Raw genomic sequence first — 12,975 nt, 5'->3', positions numbered from 1 at the left:
GTCAACCCGAGGATTCTCTCTCTCTCTCTCTCTCTCCCTCTGCCTCCTCTCGCTGTGCACACGCATGTACTTTTGCTCTTTCACTCTCTCAAACGCTTTTTTTTTTTTTTTTAAAGAAAGTACTAAATAAAGAAGTAAGCTTTTCAAAAAAGTGAAACAATGTGGCAGGGGCAGAAACAAGTAAGTTGGGATGATTGTAGAAGGGCAGTTCAACTGGAATGGCAAATCTTGTTGGTTAGCATGGGGAGTAAAGCTCATAAATCAAATAACAGCTTGGCAATTGTTGCTAGGGGTCACCCTAGGTCAAAGTTGGAAGGAGGAGCAATGGGAAGGCAGGCTGTGAGTGCACGTGATGGGGGCACCTGAGCACCTCTCCCCATTCCTTTGTCACTGACAGCATTTCCACATTGATGGGTTTTAGGTCCTGAATTTTTAAATAGGACTGCATTTGAACAAAGATTCTACAGCAAGATCAGTTTACCAGAGCTGCTATAACAAAGGACCATAAAACAAGTGACTTACAACAACGTAAATTTATTCTCTGAAGTTCTGGAGGCCAGAAGTCCAAAATCAGGTGTCAAAAGGGCCATGCTCCCCCTGAAAGCACTCGGCAAGGGTCTGTAATATGCCGCTCTCCCAGCTTAGGGCTGCATAATAGCAATCATCACATGGCCTTCTCCCTGCGTGCATGTCTGGGTCCACATTTCCTTATATTTGTAAGGACCCCAGTCATTGGACTCCGGGCTGACCCCACTATATTAAGACCTCATCTTAACTAATTACACCTTCGATGACTGTTTTCAATAAGGTCATGTTTTGGGTTATGAGGAGTTGGGACTTCAGCATATGAACTTGAGGTACTCTAAGAACTACATATATCAAAGATCAACTCCGGCCAGTGCAGAAAGTCCTTCAACTGATAGCTTTCCTTCCGATGTGTCCCAGCCACACAATTTACTCCTTCTTTTTCCCAGCTACTCCTAGTTCAGCTCTTAGAACTTCCCATGCCCAGGGCTAAGGTTCGGTCCTAGAATTTTCTCCCTTAGGAAATCGTCACATGATCACCTATTTCTAGGGAAGCTGTTCTGCTTTACATATAATATTAGCAAACACTTGTCTTATGCTTGTTAATAAGCTGCTCAGTGACCACTGTACTGACACCCTCTATGAGACTGGGGCCGTCATCCATGCTCATCTGACTGGTCTCGCCCTTAAAGCCCTGAGACGTACACTCACTAAAACTAGTCTACCTATAAATATATCCAAACAGTACACACTTAGAAACAGTAAATTCAAAACTGAATTTAAACTTCATTCCCTAGAAATATAGTTGCAGCCCAATTTTTAATGCCAGCATCCAGACCCCTGCCTATGTGTCAACCACTGGGACTGGCAAATACTGCATAGCACACACCTTCCTCTTCCACGGATGCTCTGAGACTCCACCCTTCCAACCAAAGCCAGAGAAGCAGCATGTACCACTCCACTGCCAACACTGTATGTCAGCACACTGCTGAGCAAAGCACGGTGGCAGTTGTCCCAGCACTCAGCATATGTCTCAGGTAAAAATTAATTTTTAGGAGCTCTCCAGTGAGATTCAGGTTGTTTGTTTTTTTTAAATTTATTTTTTATTTTCAGCATAACAGTATTCATTATTTTTGCACCACACCCAGTGCTCCATGCAATCCGTGCCCTCTATAATACCCACCACCTGGTACCCCGACCTCCCACCCCCCGCCCCTTCAAAACCCTCAGATTGTTTTTCAGAGTCCATAGTCTCTCATGGTTCACCTCCCCTTCCAATTTCCCCCAACTCCCTTCTCCTCTCTATCTCCCTATGTCCTCCATGCTATTTGAGATTCAGGTTTTGAAAAGTCACTGTACCCCCGAAAGCTTGGGTTTGTCCAAGGAAGTTTTTACTTTGTTCTTTTTATACCATCAGGTAATGAGATAGGGGAAGCCTTGGCACTCTGCACGGACATCTTCGCCTATAGACACTAGGGAGCCACAGCCAAGGGAAAAGAGAACAGATGTTTCTTAATTTCTTGAAAAACTCTTGAAATACAGGTTTGTACTCAAGACGGTTCACAGGATTCGTTCCCTCCCGAAGGGACAATACGGAGATCAGATCTATACTTGCTCCTTCTCATTCTTCTTTTATGTCCTCTTGCAGACTTTGTTGAAGCTATAATTACAGTCGCCACTTTCCAAAGCCTCTGCTTTTCCCAACCATACCACTAACCTCCTCAGAAAGGATATTCTACATAAGTAGGCAAAAGGCCAATAAGAAAGATTTTGAAACTTTTGTTTGTGGGGTTTTTTTTAGATTTTATTTATTTATTTGACAGAGAGAGAGACGGCAAGAGACAAAACACAAGCCAGAGGAGTAGGAGAGGGAGAAGCAGGCTTCCCGCTGAGCAGGGAGCCTGCTGTGGGATTCGATTCCAGGACCCTGGGATCCTGACCTGAGCTGAAGGCAGACACTTAATGACTGAACCACCCATGTACCCCAACATTTTGAAAGTTTAATATAATTTCTACCATAGGCAAGGAGTGGGGTTTGCAGAGACATGTTTTTGTTTTGTTTTGTTTTGTTTTTGTGAGAAGTCATTTAATTACTACATTTAAAATTCACATAAAGCACTGTGCTGAAGATTAAAGATCTACACGGAAAAACATTTCTGAATTTAAAAAGTACCATACCCACATTTACAAGAGTTATAGCATCTTAAGTTGGAAAGGGATTGCTCTATGGAAAGCAGAAGTATAAATACAATACTTTAAGCCACAGCACCTCATTTATTTTTGGAAAAAGAAGTTCAACATTCATTTATCCCTGTAAATATGGTGTTACTATGAGAGGGAAAAAAAATCAAAATGATCTACAGAAGCCCTAAATTCTTTCTCGAACATCCTCGGGATGGTGACTCTGTTCTATCTCCACACCGGATGCCACATTTTTGCTCTTAAGGAAACACCGAATCGACTTCCTTGATGTGATCCTTTTTTTTTTTTTTTTTAAATTTAGGAAATAGTCCACTCAGGTCTGTACGTCTTCACAACATATAGTCTTTTAAGAAGACAAGCCAGAAAATTGAGAGCTTTCCAAGCCACTTGCGGCTCCTCTTAAATTACTTTCTGCAGTTAAAATAACGGTGTTTGTAAACCAAGTGCTTTTCAAGAGCAGGATCCCCCCAAACAGCCATATGTTATTGTTTTGCGTGGAAGAAAATGCATTACGGTGAAGGTTCGGTGACATAAAGGTGGCACTAGAGAACGAGGGCCATGCTTTCGCTTCCATAAAAGGCGAAGAATAAAACCAGAATAGCCCAAGGAAACTCAGGCATGATGTTACCTCTCAACAGAGACAAAACGTGTTCTGAAATGCTCTACCTTTATACGTTTGAAAAAAATGGAAAATTAAATTTCAAGGAACTTAAAAGTGAAAAAGAAAATGCCATGAACAGCACTTTGGAAACCTCGGGGGAACGAGCGGACCATCACTCCAGGTGAGGAAAGCGCAGCATTTCGGCTGCTTGGCATCTGCCTGTGTGACTGGCCCTGAAGGCCCCATTTACAGCAGTGTTCTCAGATCACAGTTGTGTCCCGTGCTTTAACTTGATTGCCTCCCTTGGTAGAGGCACAAGGACGCTGAGCGGGAGCCCTTACTTGTCAGCAGCTCAAAACTCTCCCTGACGCCACTGGAATCTAAGCCTTCCCACGTTCCTGAGCTACAACAGGCAATAAGAAGTGCCCGTGGGAAAGGGGGCACAAATACTTCACTTGCCAAAGTCCCCAGACATCTTAGAAAAAAACCTTAATGTTACCCTTCCTTACCACTGGAAGTTGTTGGTCAACACTAAATGAGGCCAGCCTGATATTTTTGCTGGAGGAAAACCTCAGAATAAAAATCATTTGGCACTAAAACTTTAAAATGCACAGCTTCTGCCCCAGGAATTTTATAATCCAGAGACGCTGGACTGATACACACCCACGTGTTCTTGAAAAGGTATAATGAGGAGTGGAGTTTAATTTTGCTGCTGCTGTTATTTGTTTAAAGTTTCCATTTTCTTACTGACTTCCCATTTTAAAGGAAATTTCATTTTTATTTCTCGGGTACCTTAACATCTTAAGCTTTAGTTTCTCTGTCAAGCAGTAATTGCAGTAGATGAATTCCAGTTCAAAGAATTCTGTTAGTTAGAGGCAGCCTTGGAAACTGGGAAAGGACCTATTCCTGCATACCTAGACTGAATAATTTATCTGTTTTGTAAGTCTGGAGCTCTTAGATATCTTAAATATGGGCATATCTCAACAGAACAAAACAAGTGCCAATTGAGCACCTCCTTTAAGCATAGTGATGCCTAAGAAAACAGAGTATGCAAAGCAAGTGAGGCACAGCAAACAATGAGAGAGCCATTGCAAGCACACAGGCAAGAGCTCAATTTCAAAAGCTTCAATGTGTACAGATCCACTCTACGGGGATGCAGAGCTTGGAACAGCTCCCCATGGGGTAGGTAAATATTTTTTTTCATGACAGAAAAATTAATCCCTTTCAACAATATGTGGTGGCTCATCCCAGAGAACAGCTAGGGTGCCAAATGGTGTAAAAAGTTCCAAACTGCTGCTGTGTTTCCAGTTTTAAACACAGCTCATAACCATAAGAGGATGGGGCACAGAAGAAGGTAAGAAAGTGTGCTCTGGAGGAAAAGCTGAGTAGGAATCCAGGGTCTGCCTCTTTCCAGCTGACACTTGGTGAGGTTGTTTACCCCCAGGTACCTATTTGCATCCTTCTCTTTGTCTTTGCTGAACTAGATCAAATAATAAGGCATCAAAAAATCTTAGATCAAATAATAAGGCATCAAAAAAATCTTACTGGTGGTGGTATATTCTTACTGTTATACCTTGTAACACAAATGTATAAACCACAGGCTAGAGGTTTTGGTGACTGAGCAAGACTGCTCTCATCTTATCTATTCCTGTTGCAAACCAAGTGCCCATTCCCGGCAGTTCTCTGAAGTGGCTTACAGATGTCCATCCTATTTAAATGACACTCAGGTATGGTTTGCCCAGAATCCTAAACCCCTGTCTGGCAGTCTCACTGGAATCCCTTCTTTCCAGGGGCCTGCCCAAATTAAAACTTAGAGCATGTGCAATGGTGTATCAGGAAAGCTCTGAACACTGGAAATGCAATAACTTGTTTTGGAAGAAAAGTTATGGGTACTCGCCTCAGCATCACATATCCCAGAAGACAGTTGTAGGAAAACACCTTCACATGAAACCAGAAGCTGTATTTGGATGCCTGAGTTAAATCCTCCTGTGAGGTCTAATCTGTGTATACCCACCTGCCTAGATTTGTGGGGTTAGCAGGTGCAAAGAGAGACTGGATAATGATAATGTTAAGTGTTGGCAAAGATACAGAGCAGTTCCCAGGGAGAATGGTTCTCAGTGCAGAATAGTTTTGCCTCTCCTTCTTAGGGGACATTGGCCATGTCTAGAGACATCTTCAGTTTTTATACTGGGGGAGGGTGCTACTGACATCTGTTAGGGAGAGATCAGGAATGCCACTGAACATCCCATAGTCCACAGACAGCCCCTACCAAGAATCATTAGACCCAAAATGTCAACAGTATCGAGAAGGAAAAATGAAATGAAGCGGCGGTACCTGTCATGACCACTGCTGCTGGGACCGCAAACCACACAACCCCCCTGGAAAACAATTTGGCATTATATGTTAATGTTCAAGATGCTCATAGCCTATGACCCAGCAATTGATTCTGTAAAAATTTCTATCAGTAGTAGAAGAGGTGAATGTGGTATAAAATCCAATGCAAAACTACGGAGTGCTAATGAATGGATTGTAGCTGCATGCCCTTAGAGACAGAGAGAAGTGAAATGACTCTCTCAGCAGAAAGGAACTACAGCAAAGAGAGCTATGGAGACAGAGTAAGCAGGGACTCCAGGGCTGACCAGAGAGACACTGGGTTCTGGGGGAACCTAAGCTTTGGACTGCAAAAAAAAGATGTCCTCTGGTGTCACCAAGATCCAGGGATCCTGCCTTCATGATCACTTGCCATCCATAACCCCAAATTCTACTCTCCCCAGTCACCCTCTGATTCTTAATCAACTCTGTGTATGCCTTGGTGCTGAGGAGGCAGAGCTCTGGCAGGTAAACTACTTTTTTCCACTACAAAAGGAAGTGGATTTTTATAGTGGAAAAGGAAGATTTTTTCCACTACAAAAAAATGGAACTCAATTTAGTCATCATCTTTTCAGTTCAATTTGTGACAAACATTTCTATTATCCCTTGGTTAACTCCATCAGGATTATTAGTCAACAAATGTTCCAGAGTCTACTCTGTGCTGGGTGTGGTGTTTGTTGCTATACAAACCAAGGAGATGAAAATGATGTTGTCTCTGTTCTCCAGGAATGCCAGACCACAAGTGGAATGTTCTCTGGAAGTATCAAATGGGGTACTGTGGTGGAAGTAATGGGGTGAGGTGCATTAGGGTAGGTCTGTCTGAGGAGGCAACCTCTACACAGAAAGGAGAAGATGGAAAAGAATCAGCTATGTGAAGAACTGAGAAAAAACATTCCAGGCACAAAGAACTCTGCAATTTAAGAGAGAGAAAAAGAAAAAAAAAGTTTTAATGTAGTATGCACTTCAATGTAGTATAGTCATTCTGCCTGGTTTGTAATTTATGGATATGTAATTGTAGTAACATAGAATTTGGTATCTTGTTTAATACAATATTATGAACATTTTTTTCATGTCACCACATAATGTTCATAAAAATATCATGTTCCAGAGCCATTCTACAGATTGGCTATATGACCTTTTACTTAATCACTGCCTTGGTTTTCAGGTGTTTGTATCATTTAAAATAGTTTGCCCTCCGAATAGCGCTGAAATGAAGGTCTTTCTTCGCATAATTTTCCCTGTGTTTTTTGATTGATTGTCCTAGGCCAGTGTCCGCCTATCTTACATTTAAACACAATACCCATACTAGAATAATGAAGCATGTTTCATTCTTGCTTCATCTTAATCACTTTTCTATTTAAAATCCTTAAGTTTAGAGAATAGCTCCCATTATCTAAGCCATAAAATGTCCCTCATTTTGGCATAGTCTCTAACTCTCTTCAAAATTCATCACACCCATAAACTGAAGAACTGAACTACAGCTACCAAAAAGACTTTAAAATTTGAAATCTGGTTTTAGGAGGCTGACATTTCCCCAGCTTGTGATTTAGCACATGTTTTTGTTTTTTGTAGTATCTGGCAGTCTACCTTACATGTTTCCTCTTAGAGTTGGTTTACAATCACCAGGACACATATATATGACAAAATTACCTGGGACTGTCTCTGAATTAAGCACCACTAGAATCATAATAAAATTCAAAATTTCAGCTCAAAGGCTTTCTTGTGGTTCTAGCACCTTTTGGGTCTTGTGGTGGCCTAAGAAGATTCCTTCCTCTGACCCCAAATTCTGGCCTCTCTCAGAAATCCACTTACATAAAAGTAATAGAGTTGTCATGTAAAAGAATTCAAGTCTTCTGTGTTAAAATAAGTTTTAAGGGACAATATTTAATAGGGGGTGATGAATGCCAGCCTGAAGAAACCATCACTAACTTGGTTAGCCCATTGATCTGAGTATCCGAGGGGTTGAAAGCAGCACAATGATTTAGCTATCATTGAATGGTTAAACATAAATCACTGGAATAAATAATATCTTTGCCATTATGAAAAACAAGTCCAGTGCGAATCACTTCTAAACTACTTCATGGTGACCAATTCAACAATAATCCAAGCTTCCATTTCCAGAGTTGCTTACAGCTCACAAATCATATTTGTATACTTGACACTCCTGCCCTGAAAGGTAGGTAGGACAGAAAAATTTTATTTTTTTAATAGATGAGAAAATTATTCTTTTAGAGGTTAAGAGATCTGCTTGAAATAGTATATAATGAAGTGAGGCAACGAACTCTGGTCTCCTGATTCTAAATCAACTGCTCGTACCCTGATACCCAAGATGAAGACACAATGAGAAGAGGTGAGCTTCTAGTTTCAGCCTTGGCATGAATTAACTAGTCATGTCACCTCATGCAGATCAAGTAACTCTGTCACCTTCATTATGTGTAAAATGAAAACATTTCACATGATCCCTAAAGACTTAAAATTCTGTTCTTAAAATGTTTTATTATGAATTATTGAATGTATTTAAAGTAAACAGTAACCACACACACACACACACACACACAAACAGTTCACCCATTTCTCCCGATCCCAGCCCCCACCTCTGGCAACCACCACTCTGTTCTCTGAATCATTGAGCTTGCTTTTTCTTTTCTTTTTTTTTTTTTTTATTTTTGATTTCACATATAAGTGAAATCATATGGTATTTGTCTTTCCCTGACTTATTTCACTTAGCCTAATACATTGAAGTCCATGCATGCTGTCCCAAATAGCTAGATCTCACTCTTTTATATGTCTGAGTAATATTCCATTGTACATATATACCAGATTCTTTATCCATTCATCTATCAATGGATACTTAGGCTGTTTCCCTATTTTAGCTATTATAAATAATGCTCTAATGAACATGTGGGTGCAGGTATCTTTTTGAGTTAGTGTTTTTGTATTCTTTGAATAAATATCTAGTAGTGGGATGACTGGATTGTATTGTAGTTCTATTTTTAACTTTCTGAAGCATATCCGTAATGTTTTCTGTAGTAGCTATACCAATTTACATTCCCGTAAATAGAGTATAAGTGTTCCCTTTCCTCCGCATCCTTGCCAAGAGTTCTTGTCTTGTTGGTAACAGCCATTCTAACAGGTATGAGGTGGTATCTTATTGTGGTTTTGATTTGTATTCCCCTGATGATTAGTGATGTTCAGAACCTTTTTATATACCTGTTGGCTATCTGTATGTCTTCTTTGGAAAAATGTCTATTCAGATCTTGACTTATTTTAAATTAATTTTTATATATTTTTAATTAATGTATAACGTATTATTAGCCCCAGGGGTACAGGTCTGTGCACCACCAGGTTTACACACTTCACAGCACTCACCATAGCACACACCCTCCTCAGTGTCCATAACCCAACCACCCTCTCCCTACCCCCCCTCCCCTGGCCACCTTCAGTTTGTTTTGTGACATTAAGAGTTTTTTATGGTTTGTCTTCCTCCCGATCCCATCTTGTTTCATTAATTCCTTTCCTACCCCCCCAAACCCCCACATTGTCTCTCAGTTTCCTCATATCAGGGAGACTTTTTTAATTGGATTGTTGTTGTTTTTTTAAATGTTGCGTTGCATAAGGTTTTTTTTTATATATATTTTGGATATTAACCCCCATGTCAGATATATCATTTGCAATATTTTCTCCCATTCTGTAAGATGGCTTTTCATTTTCTTGATGGTTTCCTTTGCTATGCATCTTTTTAATTTGATATTCTCCCAAATTTGTTTACTTTTTATTTTGTTGTCTTACTTTTTTGGTGTCAAATCCAAAAAATCATCATCAGGATCTATGTCAAGAAGCTTGACCTCTATTTTTTTTCTAGGAGTTTTATGAATTTAAGTCTTACATTCAAGTCTTTAATTCATTTTGAGTTGATTTTTGTGAGTGGTGTAAGACAGCAGTCCAATTTGGTTCTTTTGCATGTGGCTGTCCAGTTTCCCCACAACCAGTTATCAGAGAGACTATTCTTTCCACAGCGTATACCCTTTCTTCCTCTGTCATGAATTAAATGACCAAATATGCATGGGCTTATTTCTAGGCTATTCTCTTCTATTGATCTATTTGTCTGTTTCTATATGAATACCATGCCTTTTAAATTACTATAGCTTTGTAATATAGTTTGAAATCAGGGAACACATGTCTCCAGCTTTGTTCTTTTTTCAAGATTTCTTTGGCTATTCAGGATATTTTGTAGCTTTATATAAATCTTAGAATCATTTATTCCATTACTTTAAAAATGCCATTGGGATTTTGATAGGGATTGCACCAAGTCTTTATACTGCTGTAGGTGATATGGACATTTTAACAATATTAATGCATTCAGTCCATGAGCATGGAATATCTCTCATTTCTGTTTTTAATTTATTTCAATAATGTCTTACAGTTTTCAGCACAGGTCTTTCACCTCCTTGGTTAAATTTATTCCTAGGTGTTTTATTCTTTTTGATGCAATTGCAAATGAGATTATTTTCTGAATTCTTCTGATAGTTCATTACTAGTGCATAAAAATACACATATTTTTGTACATTAATTTTGTACCCTGTAACTTTACTGAGCTCATTTATCAGTTCTAACAATTTTTTGATGGACTCTTCAGGGTTTTCTATATATAATACATGTCATCTATAAATAATGACAGTTTTACTTCTCTCCAACTTGGATGCATTTTACTTCTTTTTTCAAGCCCAATTGCTCTATGTAGGTCCAATACTGTATTTTAAAAAAGTGGTGAAAGTGGAGGGGCGCCTGGGTGGCTTAGTGGGTTAAAGCCTCTGCCTTCAGCTCAGGTCATGATCCCAGGGTTCTGGGATCGAGCCCTGCATTGGGCTCTCTGCTCAGCAGGGAGCCTGCTTCCCTTCCTCTCTCTCTGCCTGCCTCTCTGTCTACTTGTAATCTCTGTCAAATAAATAAATAAATAAAGTGGTGAAAGTGGGGATTCTTGTCTTGATCTTAGAGGAAAAACTTTCACCTTTCTACTGGTGAGTATGATGTTGGCTGTGTTAGCAATGTTAGCTTCTTCTCAAATATGGTCTTTACTATGTTGATGTAGGTTTCCCTTGTAATTGCTTTGTTGAGAGTTTTTAGCTTAATAATGGATCTCATGAATGGACAGTGAATTTTGTCAAATGCTTCTTCTGCATCTATTGAGATGATAATATGATCTCTATCTTTCATTTTGTTAATGTGGTATATCACACTGACTGATTTGCTGATGTTGAACCACCCTTACAACCCTAGAATAAATCCCATTTGATCATGGTATACAAGCTTTTTATTGAATTTCTGTATTTGGTTTGTTAATATTCTGTGGAGGATTTTTACATCTATGGTCATCAGGAATAATGGTCTGTAATCTTTTCTTATTGCAGTCTTCTTGTCTAGTTTTAGTATTAGGGTAATGCTGGTCTCCTAAAATGAGTTAGGAAGTGTTCCTGCCTCTTCTCATTTTTTTGGAAGAGTTTAAGAAAGATTGGTATTAATTCTTCTGTGAGCGTTTGGCAGAATTCACCAGTGAAGCCATCTGGTTCTGATCTCTTTATATTTTTTATGTTTTGTTGTTGTGGTTGTTGTTCTTTAGAGAGAAGGAGGGTGAAAGAGAGTGAGCGGGGGCACAATGTGGGGAGAATGGCAGAGGGAGAGAGAGAATCTTAAGCAGACTTCATGCCCAGCATGCAACCTGACGTGGGACTTGATCTCATTACCCTGAGATCAAGACATGGGCCAAAATCAAGAGTCAGATGCTTAACTGAGCTACCCAAACACACCTAAGCTTTCATTGTATGAGAGGTTTTTGATTACTGAATTAATCTTCTTACTATACAGATCTTTTATTTCACATGAAATAGTCTTGACAGGTTGTATATTCTAGGAATGTATCTGTTTCTTCTTGGTTGGCCAATTTGTTGGTATATAATTGTTCATAGTGGTCTCTTATAATCCTTTGTATTTCTGTGATATCAGGGGTAACTTCTCTTTCATTTCTGATTTTATTTGAGTCCTTTCTTTTGTCTTGGTCATTCTAGCTAAAGGTTTATCAATTTTATCTTTTTAAAGAACCAACTGTTAGTTTTATTGACCTTTTCTATAGTTAGTCTGTTTCATTTATTTTTGCTCCAATTTTTGGTATTTCCTTCCTTCCACTGTTTCTAGTTCCTTGTAGGATAAAGTTAGGTTTTTGACTTGTCTATTCTTGTTTCTTGAGGTAGGAATTTGTATTTCTACACTAAACATGTCTATATTTTGTGTACCTTTTACCTAATGACTGTAATTACAGTTCTATTTACTATGCTGTCTTTAATCTTCATGTTAGCGTTATAACTTTATAATTTAATCCACTAAATTGATTACAGATTTAACATTCCAGTGAGATTTATTCTTTCATATGTGTTCCTTTTAGTAATAAGCACCCTTTCTTTTCAGCATAAAAAAAAAAATCCCTTTCACATTTCTTGTATAAGCAGTCTAGTGTTGATGTATTCCTTTACCTTTTGCTTCTCTGGAAATCTCTTTATCTCTCCTTCAATTCTGAATAACTTTGCCATGCAGAGCATTCTCGGTTGGAAGGTATTTTTGTTTTTGTTTTTGTCTTTTTTTTTTTTTTTTTTTTTTAATATTTTAGCACTTTGAATATATTGTGCCACTCTCTTCTGGCCTGCAATGTTTCTGCTGAAAAGTTTGCTGACAATCTCATTGGAAGGGAAAGGAGGTTCCCTATACATGTTCTCTTGCTGTTTTTAAGATTCTCTCCTTGTCCTTAACTTTTGACATTTTAATTATAATGTGCTCTAGTATGTGTCTTTTGGGCTCATCTTATTTGTAACTCTCTGGGGTTCTTAAAGCTGGATTATCTGTTTCTTTCTCCAAGTTAGAAAAGTTTTCAACTGTCATTTCTTCAATTAAGATGTCTGCTCCTTTCTCCCTCTCTTCTTCCTCTGGGAGCCCTATCACTGGAATGTTAGTCAGTTTGATATTGTCCTCTAAGTCTCTTAAGCAACCTACTTTGTTTCATTCTTTTTTCTTTTTGTCATTCTGATTGGAATAATTCCACTACTCTGTCTTTAAGCTAAATGATTCTTTCCTCTGCTTTTCCCAGTCTGTCGTTGAACCCCTCTGGTTTACTTTTCAATTCAGTCATTGCGTCCTTCAGTTCTGTGGCATCTGTTTAGCACTTCTTAGTATTTTCCATTTCCTTTTGTTTAACTTCTCACTATGATCACGCATTCTTCTTCCAGTTTGGT

At 38.9% G+C, this 12,975-nt stretch overlaps 1 protein-coding gene across 11 annotated transcripts in view; it reads right to left on the bottom strand.

Annotated features, from left to right (window-relative positions):
• Positions 1 to 12,975, bottom strand: part of NCKAP5 (NCK associated protein 5) — a 970,240-nt gene that overhangs the window by 469,033 nt on the left and 488,232 nt on the right. The gene's annotated exons all lie outside the window — the stretch shown is intronic.

Source organism: Mustela erminea, chromosome 8 (assembly GCF_009829155.1).
Source record: "Mustela erminea isolate mMusErm1 chromosome 8, mMusErm1.Pri, whole genome shotgun sequence".
In the NCBI taxonomy this organism is placed as follows: Eukaryota; Metazoa; Chordata; class Mammalia; order Carnivora; family Mustelidae; genus Mustela; species Mustela erminea.
Note: the sequence above shows the minus strand (reverse complement) of the source record. Positions and strands in the feature narration are given on the sequence as shown.